Source organism: Pelodiscus sinensis, chromosome 28 (genome assembly GCF_052426305.1).
Source record: "Pelodiscus sinensis isolate ZL-2025 chromosome 28, ASM5242630v1, whole genome shotgun sequence".
Taxonomy (NCBI): Eukaryota; Metazoa; Chordata; order Testudines; family Trionychidae; genus Pelodiscus; species Pelodiscus sinensis.
In genome coordinates this window covers 13,515,589-13,532,545 of record NC_143079.1, presented here as the reverse complement: position 1 = coordinate 13,532,545, position 16,957 = coordinate 13,515,589, and positions in this window count along the sequence as shown.

Here is a 16,957-nt window from a genome sequence, read left to right as displayed (position 1 = left end):
GTGTAGCTGGGGGTTGGAGTTGGGGTGTAGGGGGGTGGGATGTTGGGGCAGAGGGTGTAGCTGGGGGTTGGAGTTGGGGTGTTGGGGGGTGGGGTGTTGGGGCAGAGGGTGTAGCTGGGGGTTGGGGGCGGGGTGTAGGGGGGTGGGGTGTTGTGGCAGAGGGTGTAGCTGGGGGTTGGAGTTGGGGTGTAGGGGGGTGGGATGTTGGGGCAGAGGGTGTAGCTGGGGGTTGGGGCCGGGGTGTAGGGGGGTGGGGTGTTGGGGCAGAGGGTGTAGCTGGGGGTTGGAGTTGGGGTGTAGGGGGGTGGGATGTTGGGGCAGAGGGTGTAGCTGGGGGTTGGAGTTGGGGTGTTGGGGGGTGGGGTGTTGGGGCAGAGGGTGTAGCTGGGGGTTGGAGTTGGGGTGTTGGGGGGTGGGATGTTGGGGCAGAGGGTGTAGCTGGGGGTTGGAGTTGGGGTGTAGGGAGGCGGGGTGTTGGGGTAGAGGGTGTAGCTGGGGGTTGGAGTTGGGGTGTAGGGGGGTGGGATGTTGGGGTAGAGGGTGTAGCTGGGGGTTGGAGTTGGGGTGTTGGGGGGCGGGGTGTTGGGGTAGAGGGTGTAGCTGGGGGTTGGAGTTGGGGTGTAGGGGGGTGGGGTGTTGGGGTAGAGGGTGTAGCTGGGGGTTGGAGTTGGGGTGTAGGGGGGCGGGGTGTTGGGGTAGAGGGTGTAGCTGGGGGTTGGAGGGACCATTGGGGCTCCTGAGGAGGGTGTATTTCGTGGCCAGGAGGTGCAGTGGGGAGTGTTTGGGGGCAGGGGTGCTGTGAACTGGAGTGGTAGTGAAGGTGTTTGGGGGGCAGAGCGAGAGTTTCCAGGAGCTGCGGGGAGTTCATCCATGGTGGGGGTACATGGTTGCTTGGGATCCCTTCTGGGGTGTTAACATGGGCATGGGGCACAGCAGACCTTTCATGAAGGGCAGTAGGTCATAGACTATAGAGGGCTTTGAGTGGTGCTGGATGGTGGTTTCCAGGGGCTTAGAGCAGAGACTCTTGGGGGAAGATGCTAGAGGAGGCATTTCAGGACGGTGGCTTCATGTCTGGATCTAAATACCCAGGTGTGGCAATGAAGCCTGCGTGTCCCAATGTGAATGTCGCTCTAGACAGGGCTTTGAGGGGACAAGACTTGTTCTGGCCATTCGCAGCAGGAAGTGGGCCTGTTTTGCACCCCTCACTGTTGGGCACTCGCTAGCACAGAGGAGTCTGAAAAGAGCCCAAGAACACAGACTGAACTACCAACCTGAGAGCTGGTGTCCTCCACAGTGAGGGATGTTACAGAGGAAAAAAGTTCCCCAAAGCTCTTCCTCTTGCCCACCAGCATTGCCCTTGTCTGGCCTGGGCTCTGATCCACAAGCTGCTCTTCATCCTAGCGCTGGTTTTGGGTAGACACAGAGAGTTGGGGCTGTTCCTGTTCAACATGGAGAAGCCATAGATCTGGGGATTATCCTGATTCTGCTGGCACTTCAGACTCTCTTGTCCTAGGAGCTCTCCCTGAGCTGAGTTAGGGCATTTTTATTCCTTCCTGTAGTCTGTTGGTTGGGGGGGCTGGGAGTATTTGGCAATTGAGTATTACTGTACAGTAGGGATGTATGTTCCTTGTCTACAAATGGGAAGAAACGTCTGCTCTGAGACCTGGCAGAGACATCCAGCATAGTGGCAGGCAATAATGGAGACTTTTTTTTTTTTGCTAATTTATAATTTAGCTTTATTAGAAAGGAAGGTGAAATAGCCATGGTTTATATTGTTTTGGGTAGGGACTGCACTGTAATCCGCTAAACCTACTCGTAGGCCAGTCACCAGTAGAGCTTTCCATTGAAAACAGGATCATCAAGACCTACCATTCTAACAGAAAAAGAAAATCTAAAATCTTCTCACAGCTTCTTTAGGTGTCATTCCGAAACCAAGAGCCTTAATCCCAATAATTTGTGGCTCATTTTAATTATTATTTAACTATACTCCCACTATAATTAAGTATTAGTTAAAATGACCTGTATCTGTAGGAAAGCTGGCTGTCCTTGCTGCCATGATGGATAGCATAATTTTTACCTGGTTTTCCTGTTCTTTCCATTTTGTTTCTATTCTCGCTCAAACACCTAGTCCCATATAGTGATAGCTAAATGCTGATATGTACTGTTTCCGACTCAGTAACATAGAGAGCCAGCTAAACATAGCCAGAGAGTTTCCCTTTATTTTTATTAGTGTCCTGGTCAATAGATTTTTTTGTATCGGTATAACTAGATCAATTAGGGGGTGATTTTTCACCAGTATAGTTATCCTGCTGCAATCTCTTGTGTGGACACAGTTATATGAGTATAGAAATGCCTTGGCTTATAGCAATGTGGGTAATTCATTTTCCTGTACAGAAAAAGCAATACCAGGATAAAACATTTTAATACCTGCATAATGGTGTCTATGTCAGGCAGGTGGAACTGCTTTAACTAAATTGGAGTGGTTAAATGGGCACAGTGCTTATGTGTAGGTAAGTTTTAAGGCATGTGTCTATGAGATATTGTTACCAGGTTCAATATTCAATACTTTTCACATTGGTCAGCTTAGCACACATGACCCATTCCCTTCTCTTCTCAAGGCATTTTAATTATCTTAGTGCTAGAATCAACCTGAGCTGTAACCTCGAAGGCTGTGTCTAGACTGGCAAGTTTTTCTGCAAAACCAGCTGCTTTTGCAGAAAAACTTGCCAGCTATCTACACTGGCCGCTTGAATTTCCACAAGAACACTGACTTCCTACTGTCTGAAATCAGTGCTTCTTGCGGAAATACTATGCTGCTCCCATTCGGACAAAAGTCCTTTTGCGCAAAGCTTTTGCGCAAAAGGGCCAGTGTAGACAGCTCAGATTTGTTTTGCGCAAAAAAGTCCTGATTGCGAAAATGGCGATCGGGGCTTTCTTGCTGAAAAGCACGTCTAGATTGGCACAGACGTTTTTCCGCAAAAAGTGGAAAAGCGTCCGTGCCAATCTAGACGTTCTTTTCCGCAAATGCTTTTAACCGCCATGGTGAATGGAGCATGAAGAGGCAAACTTAGGAGCACAAAAAAGGAAGGAAATGAAGAAGGAAATAGTGTTGTAAGGAGAAATCACTTTATTAATATTAAACTATTTTCTATTTTGGAGCGGTCAAATGTGCCATCTAGTGGTCATTGTGGACATTGCCATATTTAGTCTGGAGCTTGAGTTCTGTAAGTAACTGTAAAATGGCTCCATCTTGTGGCCCAAAGTAAACTTTCTTTTATTTAACATATTGATTACAATAAATGGTCTGGTAGCACTGTATAGACTACCAAACATGTAGATGTTTTGTTTATAAAGTGCTACCGGACCATTTGTTGTTTCTAAAGTTTATCCTGTACAGACTAACTCAGCTACCCCCTGATATTTATTACAGTAATGCCTAGAAGCTAGCCCTGTTGTGCTAGGTGCTGTACAAACAGCATATTACAGTCCCCACCCTGGGGAAGCTTGCTGTTTAAATAGACAAGGCAGACCCAGGGAGAACACACCAATGCTACGGCTATACTGCAAGGCTTTCCCACAAGAGGAAATGCAAATGGAGTGCTCATTAGCATATGTCACGCTCCGTTTGCATTTCCTCTTCGGATCCCTTTTGCGCAAGAGGTTTTTGCGCAAAAAAGAGCTGTGTAGCTGGCTTGGAAAAACGGTTCTTACACAAGAGGGAGGTTTTGCGCAAAAAGGAGCCATCTACACAGCTGTTTGCACAAACACCTCTTGTGCAAAAGAGATCCAAAGAGGAAATGTAAATGTGAGCGCAACATAGGGAAAAGCCTTGCAGTATAGACTAGACTTAGCGTGCGCTGTGTGACGGCAGCAGTGGCATGTTAGTTTTTTGAGGGGGGGGTTACTTGTGAGGGGAAGGAGGTTGAGAGGAACAGGGCTGGGAAACAGTGGTGACAGGGGCAGATTAAGAGTCTGTGCCAACCATCTCACTCCCCATTCCCCACAAACAGCCAATCCCAATGGTAGAAAGTTCTCTCTGTCCAGAGTTTCCTAATCTCTCAGGGCTCGTCTACACTGTCCCCTTTTCCTACTTTGAAGTAGGAATAAGAGATCCTCCGGAAAAGGGCTTTTTTCTGGAGGATCGGGGCCAGTGTAGACGTTCTCTTCCGGCTTTTCTAAAAGCCGGAAAAAAGCGGCGGACATTTTTATTTAAATGCCGCGGGGGATATTTAAATCCCCCGTGGATTTCCCTATTACGACCTGTGAAATTAACATGCCCCTTTCGGAAAAGGGGCTAGTGTAGACGTAGCCTCAGAGTATGGAGGCTCTCCCCTGCACAGTTCTGGGTCCAGGGAGAGGGGTGATCCACCTGTGCCCTATTCCCTCCTCCTACCCCCATGCAGCATGGCTAACATTTCCAAAAGCCCCTACGTGATCTAGGCCTCGATCTCATTTCAGAGGTGACTTCACGTTGGAATCAGTCAATGGCATTTAGGCCTCTATGGGCCTCTCTCCCCCTGGACTTCAGAACCTAAACATCTGCACAGCTATTTTTAGTGACAGGACAAGCCCAAGTCAATAGACCCGGGCTCTGAGAATGCTCTGTCCCCTCTCGCCCTTTAGGGGCTTTTGAAAATGTTACCAGTGCAGTGAGAGCTCTAGTTTAAGCTTTTTGCATCTTCATTTTTCCCACCTGTGGTTATTGGAGGCCACGCTTTAAACACCAGCTACCAGCATAAGTTTTGCTTTGCGTTAAACATTCTCCAACCAGTCCGACAGTAGATCAACAGCTAGCTGCTGTTGGGGAAAGCCTGGCCCTAATGAACTCGGTGGCTATGTCTACATCGCGCATTGTTGTGCAAGAAGATATGCAAATGAGGCAGGGCAATGAATATTGCCGTATCTCATTTGCATACCGAATGAGTCGCCATTTTTGCAGAAGGGGCTTTTGCGCCAGAAGGAGCTGTCTGCACTGCTCCTTGTGCAAAAACACCCCTCTTGTGCGGGAGCCGTTCTTCCTGAAAATAAGCGGCAGAACGGCTCCTGCACAAGAGGGGATTTTTGCACACGATGGAGCAGTGCAGACAACTCCTTCTTGTGCAAAAACCCCTTCTGTAAAAATGGCGGCTCATTAGCTATGCAAATGAGGCACGGCAATGTTCATCGCCCCCCCCCTTTGCATCTCTTCTTGCACAACAATGCACAGTGTAGACATAGCCACTGAGTCTCTCGTTAAAATAAACTGGGACAGAATTTCACCTTTTGACAGTACAACCCCAGACCAGTACTTAAGGGAGCTGAGACCGAGCTGGGCATGATGGGGACCGGGGGAAAAGACACTGGGCTAATACTGGGAGCCTGTGCTGAGGCAAGCTGTTGAAAGGGTCAGGAAAGCTGGGCGGTGGCAAAGGAACGTCGCTGGGCAGCAGATCCTGAAGGAAGGGCAGGGTCTGGAGTAGGGATGTTAAGGTCTAGTCGGTCTCCCACACACACACTTGCTGCCTCTATGAGCCCACTCAGGCTGCTCCTCCCTGCACTGCCCCTTTGAAATGCGCCGAGGTGCATCACCTACTCAATTAGTCAGTTACACAAGACTTAACGTCCTTAGCCAGGAGCCCTGAAAGAGGAGTAAGCTTAGAAAGCTGGACTTGGGAAGAAGGTTCAGACTAAAGGGCAAAGGAACCACAGCAGGACCTGCAGGAAGGAGCTTGTTCCAGAGGGAGAGGGCAGCTGGGGAGCGGGAGACCCCTAAGCAGGCCAGGGAGAAGAGAGACTTGAGCGAAGAAGGCTCAGGAGTAGCTGGACCTCCCGGGAGAAAGCAGAGCTCTGTGGAGGGGAAATGCGGCCCAGCCAAGGAGAGGAGTGTGCAGAGAACTGGAGGATGCGAGAGTTTTGTTCTGAGTTTGGATATTGTTACTCCACAAGGGGAGAACTTAAGCTGCGAGCTGGCTGGACGTATAAGTTACGGGAAGACAGACCACGGCCACCGAAGGCAGGTAGAGCTGTTTAGCCACCCCTGTCCATGAGGGGGCCAGTACGCTCCTCCACACCCGCCAAAGTTAATTGCAACTTTTATGCTCAAAGCCAATACCTTTGTATCCTCTCTAGAGCCTACTCTCAAAGTCAGAGTAGCCTGCAGAGCGGTGGTCAGTGCGGGCCAGGACAGAGTTTCTCACGTCCTGCTAGCCTGTCCGTCCACTCACTCAGGGAGGGGAGGGGAGGAACTGGGAACGGGCAAAGGGCAGGAGGCGATGTTGAAACGGGGGATTTCTTGCTGGAAAGTGCCTCAGAAGCCCAAGGCCTTTGAGCACAAACATTGTTCTGTGACTGCTTCCTCCTCCAATGCCCAGCAACCTCCCGTGAGCCCTTCTCCAGTGTGGAGCATGTTGTGGCCTGAGAGGGCTGGTTGGATGGCTCGCAGGAGGGGTCCGCGGGGCGGGATGCTGCTGTCTCTGTTAAAGGGCCCCTAATACTCAGGGTTGTCAGGAGTCCAGTTTTTGACCAGAACTCCCAGGTGAAGAGGGATCCTGGCGGTTCCATCAGCCCGCTGACCTGGCTGTTCAGAGTGTGGTTGACTGTGCAGCAGGGCTACCCTGGCTCCGTGCATTTCCCATTGGTTCCTGCCTGGCCGCGGCCCCACCTGGGGGCTGGACATGCCAGCCGCTTGCTGGAGCCGTGCGGAGTCAGGGCAGGCAGGAGCCTCACTGCGCTGGCAGAGGTAAGCACCAGCCAGCTGGAGCCTGCACCCCAACCATGCTGCCCCAGGTTGGACCCCTCCTAGCGCCCTCATCCTGAACCCCCTCCTGCACCTCAAACCCTCATCCCTCATATCTACACTCGAGGGCAGGGATCGGGTCCAGAGTGACCTAGACAAATTGGAGGATTGGGCCACAAGAAATCTGATGAGGTTCAACAAGGACAAGTGCAGAGTCCTGCCCTTGGGACGGAAGAATCCCAAGAACTGTTACAGGCTGGGGACTGACTGACTAAGTAGCAGTTCTGCAGAAAAGGACCTGGGGGTTACAGTGGATGAGAAGCTGGATATGAGTCAACAGGGCGCCCTTGTAGCCAAGATGGCGAATGGCATATTAGGGTGCATTAGGAGGAGCATGGCCAGCAGATCCAGAGAAGTGATTATTCCCCTTTATTCGGCTCTGGTGAGGCCGCATCTGGAGTATTGTGTCCAGTTCTGGGCCCCCCACTACAAAAAGGATGTGGACGCATTGGAGAGGGTCCAGCGGAGGGCAACCAAAATGATTAGGGGGCTGGAGCATATGACCTACAAGGAGAGGCTGAGGGACTTGGGTCTGTTTAGTCTGCAGAAGCAAAGAGTGAGGGGGGATTTGAGAGCAGCCTTCAACTTCCTGAAGGGAGGTTCCAAAGAGGATGGAGAGAGGCTGTTCTCAGTGGGGACAGATGCAGAACAAGGAGCAATGGGCTTAAGTTGTGGTGGGAGAGGTCTAGGTTGGATATTTGGAAAAACTATTTCACTAGGAGGGGGGGTGAGGCACTGGGATGGGTTCCCTAGGGAAGTAGTGGAGTCTCCATCCCTAGAGGTGTTTAAGTCTTGACTTGGCAAAGCCCTGGCTGGGTTGATTGAGTTGGGATTGGTCCTGCCTTGAGCACGGTGCTGGACTTGACCTTCTGAGGTCTCTTCCAGCTCTATGGTTCTATGATCCCTGGCCCCACTTCAGAGCCCACACCTTCAGCCATTGCATGCACTCCAGTCCCCGCCCTACCCTGCTCCTGCACGCCAAATCCCTCAGCCCCCTTCTCTACCTCAAACTCCTGCCTCAGCTGGTGAAAGTGACTGAGGGTGGAGGACAGTGAAGGACGGAGGGAAGGGGTGATGTGAATGGGGGCGGGGCCTGAGGGAAGAGGCGGGGCAAAGGTTGGTTTTGTTCAATTGGTACTATGGCCCCGATGCTGTCAGGAGTGCGGTCTTGGAGCCTGAGCGTCACTGTGCCATTCTGGCGGGTTGGGAGGGGTCTCCACCAAGCTGTCTGGCAGGAGCAGGAGCACCAGGCTCAGGCGGGCTGTTACGCAGAGCCCAGCACCCAACTGGTTGTGAGCTCTACCCTCAGAGGTCACCAAACTGGGATCCGCAGGCACAACAGCAGCCTTGGCGTGGAGTCGGACACTCCGCCGGGGCGCTGCTCCGATCTGTCGTGACTAAAGGTCACAATCTCTAGGTTACTCCCAGTTCTAAAGGACCAATCATTGGCCCCAGGTCAGCGACACCTTTGAGCCTACACCAAAAATCAACGCTTATGGTGGAGCCTCACTTTGGGAAGGCTAGCCCCTGGCTGTCCCCCTTCCACACACATGGCTGGAGCCCCAAGACCTCCTCCTCCACCCCCTTATCCCCCACCAGAACCACAAGCCCTTCTTGGCCGGCTGCAGCCTGGAGCCCTAGGACAGATACAGACGCGCCTCCTATTCCATTCCCAAAACAAAGCTGTTCCAAGGAAAAGCATCTCTAAAGATGCTTTTGATAGGTCCATGGTGGTCCTGGGGCAGCTGAGGCAACCGTGTTTGCTGTTCAGCTCCCTGGAGTCCAGAGAGATTTCTGAGGAAGCCAAGCAGCTGAATAGCACTTACTGTCTCCTCAGCTGCCCAGAACCTGCCTGGGGCATAATCAATTCAAACCTTCAGCACCAAACCCTGCAATCATTGAATCCCAGGGCTGGCAGAGACTTCAGGAGGTTGAGTCCCGCCCCCTGCCCAAGGCAGGACCAACCCCAACTCCATCATCCCAGCCAGGGCTGTGTCAAGCCGGGACTTAAACACCTCCAGGGACGGAGATTCCACCCCCTCCCTAGGGAACCCAGCCCAGCGCTTCCTCGCCCGCCTAGGGAAAGAGTTTTTTCCAACATCCAGCCCAGACCTCCCCCACCGCAACTTGAGACCATGGCTCCTTGTTCTGACACCACTGAGAACAGCCTCTCCCCAGCCTCTGTGGAGCCCCCGCCCCCCTTTCAGGTAGTTGAAGGCTGTTCTCAAATCCCCCCTTACTCTTCTGCAGACAAAATAAGTCCAGTTCCCTTAGGTTCCCCTCATAAGTCATGTGCCCCAGCTCCCTCATTGTTTTCATTGTCCCCTGCTGGACCCTCTCCAGGTTACCCACATCCTTTCTGTAGTGTGTGTGTGTGTGTGGGGGGGGGGGTGCTAGGTACTCCAGGCCTCTCACCAGTGTCAGGTAGAGAGGAAGAACCGCTTCTCACTCTGCTGGCCGTGCTCCTACTAAAGCAGCCCCGTGTGTCATGGGCCTTCTTGGCAACAAAGGCCAAGTGGTGACTCATCTCCAGCTCCTCACCCACTGTCACCCCCAGGTTCTTTCCTGCAGAACTGCCACTTACCCAGCCTGTAACAAGGGCAGGGTAACCCCCGGGTCACTGCAGCACCAGGGGAGGCAGAACCACCCCCAGCCTATCAGATCTGCAGCCCATACTCACTGCCAGTCCCATAATAAACTAAAGATTAGTTAAAGCAGGGAAATCACTGGGGATAAATTGCCTAGGAAGGTTGTGGAATCTCCATCACTGGAGATATTTAAGAGCAGGTTAGACAGACACCTGTCAGGGATGGTCTAGATGGTGCTTGGTCCTGCCTTGAGGGCAGGGGACTGGACTCGATGACCTCTCGAGGCCCCTTCCTATTCTAGTGTTCTATGAAATATGCACAAATGAGTTAATCTTCCATTTTAGGGTTTGGCCTTGGAAAGGGTTCAGAAAAGGGCAACTAAAATGATTAGGGGTTTGGAACGGGTCCCATATGAAGAAAGGCTAAAGCGACTGGGACTTCTCAGTTTAGAAAAGAGGAGACTGAGGGGGGATAGGATAGAGGTTTATAAAATCATGAGTGGTGTGGAGAGGGCTGATAAAGAAAAGTTATTTATTAGTTCCCATAATAGAAGAACTAGAGGACACCAAATGAAATTAATGGGTAGCAGGTTTAAAACTAATAAAAGGAAGTTCTTCTTCACACAGCGTGTTGTCAACCTGTGGAACTCCTTGCCAGAGGAGGCTGTGAAGGCTAGAACTATAATAGAGTTTAAAGAGAAGCTGGATAAATTCATGGAGGTTAGGTCCATAAAAGGCTATTAGCCAGGGGATAAAATGGTGTCCTTGGCCTCTGTTTGTCAGAGGCTGGAGAGGGATGGCAGGAGACAAATCGCTTGATCATTGTCTTCGGTCCACCCTCTCTGGGGCACCTGGTGCTGGCCACTGTCGGTAGACAGGATACTGGGCTAGATGGACCTTTGGTCTGACCCAGTACGGCCGTTCTTATGTTCTTATGATGATAGGAGCTACTGTAATATGCAAATTGTGTATCCTTTAGGACTAACTCCCCTTGCTTTTGCTTTGTCTGCACTGGCATATTTTGTTACCAAAAACTGCCTTTTGGCAAGAAAACAGCGAGAGTGTTTACACTGCAGTGCAACTTTTGTCGGAAAAAACACCCAGTTTTGATGACAAAAAACTTCCAGGCCTGTGAAAGACTTTTGTCTTTTCCCCTCCTTTTATCGTCGACAAAGAGCCAGTGTGGACTCTGCTGTTTGATCTGTTGAGAGAACTGGCTGCCTCCAGTGTCCCACAATGCCTGCCCTGATGGCTCTGCTCAGCAGTTTGTGATTTCTGCTGCCCTGCAGGCATGTGCCACTCACCTTTCAAAGTTCTGGGAAGTGTCTTGACAGCTGAGTGGGCTGCTCCATTCTTCAAGGAACAAATAATTGGAATACTCCTGTTCTGCCCTGCTTGGAACACAGCACAGCTGCTGCCGGGGGAGGGTGGAGAGGCTGCTGTGCTGCTTTGACGCTCCCCAGCACGGAGAGCCTCCAGAGCTACAAGGGAAACCCAAGAAGCGCGGGGATCAGCTCTGCCTTCCCACAACACTGCACTGTGGGATGCTTACCCACAATGCTTTGCTCTGTCGACAGGGTGCTAGCCATGTGGCCATTGAATGTCGACAATGGTAGGTGAAAAAACTGGTTTGACTGATTTTCACTTTTGGCGACTTTTGCCTGTTGACAGCACTTCTGTCTCGAAACCTTCCCAGTGTAGACACAGCCTTAGAAATCTTGGCTCTACAAGCCGAAGCAGCATAGAAATTCAGTCTTTATTTTATTGCCTTCCCCACAAGTTCTAACTGATGGAACTTCTCTTCATGGGCGTGGAAGGAACAATCAAAGTCTTTCATTTGGCTCACAGTGATTCATTAGGTTTCAGGGCCTGCCTGTGTGCAGCACCTAACACCTTCTGTAGGAAGCAGCCTTTAGAAATACCTGTTTGGCTTGCACAATGACAGAGATTTAAAAAGCAGCCAATCAGTCTAACCGTAGAACATGGGGGTACAGATGTTAAGTGAGATTACTACACAGGGGAATCCTACAAACAGTTCATGAAGGCTAAACCTAAGATCTGTTTTAAGCAGGCTAACACACAGGTGAGCCAGACACGTTTCCAGCCAGGCATTCATGGGTTGGGGAATAGGGACCTTAGCATGATCGGCACCTGCTCTAACAGGGTCAGACCCTGCTCCCAAGTTTGCTCAGACTCTTAGTACAAGGAGCAGAAGTAGCGTGTATGTACTGAAAGTTTGTTACGTTCACATCTGTGTATTAAACCAATACACCTTCCTCCTGACCTAGCTCCTCTGAGTCAGCGGTTCTTTCTCCGTAATCAAAAGGCAGAAAATTAGCTTTCCACTTTGCAGCTGATGCTAATGAATTCACACTGAAAGCTTGAAGTGCTAGAAATCTTGCAAATAAACATTCCTGAATGTGCCCCCGTCTACCCCTCTTTCCCCCTCCACGTCGCAGATGCGGGAGGCCCAGGTGAGGTCATGCTGTGGAAACAATCAGTTATTCATAAGTTAATTCAGTGCTGAGTTTTAATTTGTTCGGTTTTCAAGCCCAGCGAGAGAGCAGTCATTTAGGTCAGAAGCACGTGTCACGTCCACCCTTTCCAATGACCTCCCAGAGCAACTTTCTCTGATGCCGACACTGCTCAGTTGCAAGAGATGCATCTTCTCTGCTAATTGAGGACGATTCCCCAGGCTGCAACGGAGCAGAATCGTGTCCAGAACAAGGTGCCCGAGGGGTCATCAGGCCAGTCTTTGGGACCCTCCAGTGAACTTGTTTGCCTTTGGGAATGTTTAACAAACAGAATTGGTGATCCTAGAGAAAAATCCACTTCCACAGAAGTCTTGTCCTGTCCCCTGCATGGGGTCGGGACTAACTGTAACTGGACCAGTGGCTTTGCTTTCCAGACAAATGTACCCTTTCAGGAGTCTGATTTATCTTGTGTACCCCTCCCCACCACGTCTCACCTCACGTAAAAACTACTCGTTTATAAAAATCAGACATCAAAATACAAGTGTCACAGTTCACTGAAAAACTGCTTAGCTTCCCGTTTATCACGTACTTATACAATCAATTGAAATGTAAATACAGTCTTTATATTCCACTGTATAAAGAGCAGCATAATCAAGGCACTGTATGAGATTTTAGTTTTTCCCTCCCAACTTCACTAGTGCTTATGTAGCCTGTCAAACGAGGTAAATATCTAACTGAGTGGCTAGACCTCCTGGAAGACCTCTCTGTACTTCAGGGGATACAAGTAACCCTGGCGGAGAACAACTGGCTTGGAACCTCCCTAATGGGGTTCCACAACCAGCCTCAGTAATTTGTTCTGCTGCTTAGTTGTCCTTACCATTAGGATGTTTTCCAGACGTCCAACCTGAACCTCCCTTGCAGCAAGCTAAGCCCATTGGGTCGTCTTACCACTGAGGACAGGAGAACAGTTTCACCCTTCTCTTCATAAGAAATGTTAAATTGAAGATAGTTGTGTCACCTCCGTCTTCTGGTCTCCAGATGAACAACTCCGATCCTTGCAGTTCTTTCCTCCTAGCTCATGTTTTCTAGACCTTTAGTTTTTGTTGCTCTCTTCTGGACTTTCCCCGGGTTAGCCACATCTTCCCCAAAAGCATGATGTCCAAACTGGGGATGGTACTCCAGCTGAGGCCTTATTAGTACTAAACAGAGCAGAAGAATTACTCCTCCGGTCTTGCTGACAACACTCCCACTAATACTGGGACAAAACAGGGCCCCTGCTGATCATATTCCGCTCCCGGGAGAGTAACCCTTTTACAAAACTGTTGAACTGCTTTGTTCCTGAAAGCTGATTGAGGTGGTCAGGGTGAGATTTGGGTTAGCTCTCTGCCCTACCTCCATTGAAAAGCCTCCCAGGGACAGACATACTGTGTCAACGTTCCCGGGAAGACCACAGGAAGCGTAACTGGGTGGCTATCGCTGTAGAAGCGTGGACTTGCCACAGGCATGTGCCTCATAGCCGGGTGCTCCCTGCGGACGGAGACTCTGGCCCCACGGTGACCTGCCTCTGTTCACGACTCAGCTCTGACAGAACAGAAATCCAACGTCCTCAGAGTCAGGTTTTTGGTCCTCCAGCTGAGGGCCTCCTGGTGCCTATTCCCTCAACTCTCGGGGCTCAGAAAAGCCCGTACCCCATTAGAGCAAGGTGGTGAGAAATCCCTCTCGGCTTCAAGATTAAACTAGATGGGTTTCTGAAGGGGATGGTTTGATGAGATAACATGATCTTGGTAACTAATTGACCATTCATTATCAGTGGGAAATAGGTCAATGCAGGGATGATAGGAGTTACTATAGAGAACTTTCTGGGTGTCTGGCTGGTGAGTCTTGCCCACATGCTCAGGGTTTAGCTGATCGCCATATTTGGGATCGGGAAGGAATTTTCCTCCAGGGTAGATTGGCAGAGGCCCTGGAGGTTTTTCACCTTCCTCTGTAGCATGGGGCACAGATCACAGCTGGAGGATTCTCTGCATCTTGGGGTCTTCAAAGTATTTGAAGGCTTCAATATCTGAGATAAAGGTGAGAGGATTATTCTAGGAGGGGTGGGTGAGATTCTGTGGCCTGCACTGTGCAGGGGGTCAGACTAGATGATCATAATGGTCCCTTCTGACCTTAGAGTCTATGAGCTGATAAGGGAACCCAAGCCTGCTCTCTGCCCTATAAGCAGCTCAGGGTCCCTATCATCTGCTCCATCAGACTCTTCTTTACTGCGTCCCCACATTTCTTTCTTTCATAGCCTATTAGCAGGCCGTTCCCACAGTCCCTCTGGCTTCACCCTACCTTCAGGACGAGAACTCTGCACTTTCCCCTGGAATCGCCTTCTCTCAGGGCTCCCCACCAGATTGCTCCATTCCCCGCGGCTGCTCAGTCTCACCTGGCCTCTTGCTAGACTCCTGCCTGCAGGAGCAGCCCCCGGGCACCTCTCCCCAGGGACAACTCTCTAATCTTGCTCATCTCACCAACCCCCTTCTGCTTCCGACCTCCTCTCTTTACAGCCACCATCTAGCACCTCCCCTGCAGAGCCCACCCATCATGGCCTGTCCGGGACAGTGGCCTCTTTCCGCGTCAGGATGGCACGTTCAGCCCGTCCCGTTCCTGGTCACAGCCCTGGGTGCTAGCAAAGTATGAATTTACTTCAGGAAAACAAAAAATTCCAAGGTCACAAGGGCAGACTGTTGGGGTCACCCAGCCCAACCTCCTGCATCGCCCATGCTACATAGGGGTTATTCTGGGCCTTACCTCTAGTCTGAATTGGTCTGATTTCAGCTTCCAAGTTGATCTTGTTCTCACTTTGTCTGTTGGATTCAAGAGCCATTGGAAATCTACCAAGGCAGTGCTCCTAACAAACCCTGATCAAGTCACCGCTTCCCCATCTCTTTCATACACAGATCATGCTCTTGAGTTTTCCATTGGAAAGCAGGTTTTCCACACTTTGGCTGTGTCTACACTGCAGAGCTTTTCCAGGATACTGGCGGCATCCCGGAAAAGTTATGCTGCATCCAAGGAACATGTCCGCTTTTTCAGAACAGTTTCTGTAAAAGCAGACGGGTTTTCGGCATCCCTGGATTCCTCCTTGTATGAAGAAGGGATGGTCCAAATTTTGGAAAAGCCTCTTCCGAAAAAAAAGCGGAAAAAGATACGCAAATTGCAGTTCACAATTTGCATATCTTGTTCTGGCTTTTCTTTGCAGTCTGGACATAGCCTAAGTCTCATTTTGTGGCTCCTTCCTGATTCCTCTCCAATTTGTCAAAAAAAAATTTCAGCAGAGACATCAGAAAGCTATTCCTAGAACGTACCCGCAGCCACCACTGCTATTAAAACCCTGGCCTAATTCGGTCTGCAGTTACACTCGTGTGATTTCATCATGGGGGCGCACACACATCTGCAAGGGAATGCAAAGTCTGGGCCCTTCCCGTTTCAGTCGTAAGTTCCCCCGTTGAACTCTTCACTGCAGACCTAACTCAGGCTGTCGCCTGTCGTGCAGCGAGGAAGCAGGCTGAGCCGCTTGAGTCCTGATAGTCCTCCAACTTCTTCCCACAGATCCCCGTGTGCCCAGAAGAACAGACATGTTTACCCACAGTGCCCTAGGAAACAGAGAGAGCAGCCGTGCAAAGAGCCATGGGATATGCCCACAGAAGTCCTTGTTGGGAGGCTGGAGCTGGAGAGAGGAGGGAGCCAAATAGGAAACAGTGAAGCAGCTGTAAATGCCAATGGTAAAGACGGCTTCTGGAATGATGTGGGTGTGCGGAAAAGCCAGTTGAGGCTTACAAGTTTACTTACAAGTTACAACCGACTGAAACCCCGGCGGGAAGCGGGCACAAGTCGCCCGCATCTGTAGGCCTCACCCCTAGGCTAAAGGGAGGAGCCGCTGAGCCCAGGGGATATGCTAGAGGTCTGTAAAACCATCAATGGTGTGTGTTGGGGGGGGGGGGATAAAGAGAGGTTATTCCTCCCTTCTCAGAACACAAAACCCAGGGGTCTCCCCAGGAAACTCACAGGCAGCAGGTTTCATACAAACAAGCAGAAGTGCTTTTTCTCCCAATGCACAATTAACCTGCGGAACTCATTGCCATGGGATGTTGGGAAAGCCAACAGGGTTAAGAACTAGAGGACTGCCACGGTTTAAAGGCTTTTACCTTGGGGCCCAGATAAAACTTTAAGAAAAGTCCCCAAACAACAATTTCTGGGTTCTAGCAGCTCCTTCTGTGCCTGGCCTCCGGCATCTCTGCTGCCGGGAGGACTCTGCAGCCAGGCCCCCGTTCACTCAGAGTCTCTTGTGGGTTTCCCTGCATGGAGAGCTGAGTGTTCTGCCGAGCTCAGCCTCCCTTGGAGCTTCCTTTCTCCTCAACGCTCTGGCAAGCCTTTAACGAGGCCCAGGTGCTCCTGATTTAATGAACTGCCTTCCAGCTACTTAGGAAGTTAAGCAGCCCCAGGTGGTGCTGGCTCATTCTCTGCAGCCTGTCCCAGGTAGGCGGGGCAGCAGACTCCCTTAAAGGACCAGCCCTGCCACATCTCCCGTGCACCTGGCCCAGATCCCACACAGGAAAGCCTCAGCCCTGAGTGCCGTGCACGGGCTCCCCATACGATGCCCAGGGAGACCAGGGTGCCCATGGACGGGGGTCCTAGAAGCTGAGCAGGAAAAGGAGCAAGGTACCAAGCAGAGGAGCTTAGGTGCCCAAGCAGCTGACTTGCTGCAGGTAGCTGATAGGCCAGAGATCAGCGCAGGGTCCTCAGCCAGGAAGGTACCGGAGCAGGTCAGCTGCTTACCTAGCCCCGTTGTCGCTGTCTCCTGCTCGCCCCGTTCCCCGGCTGCTCCGTGCGTGAGCTGATCCCATTATCCAGCCCTCTTGCTGCAAGGGCTGGCAGGGGTCCAGGCGTGGATCCGCTGAGAACCGCACGCAGAGGATTGGGCCCACTGGGAGGTACGTGTTCCCCTGGCTACTCGGAGAATCTGGCTTTAGCGCCTCTGCTGCTTCGGCTGCGGGGCAGCGTTGGCACCTAGCTGGCTTCGGGAGCGTAGGCACCTGGGGGAGTTAGGCACCTGGGCGTTAGGGAACAGCAGCTGTG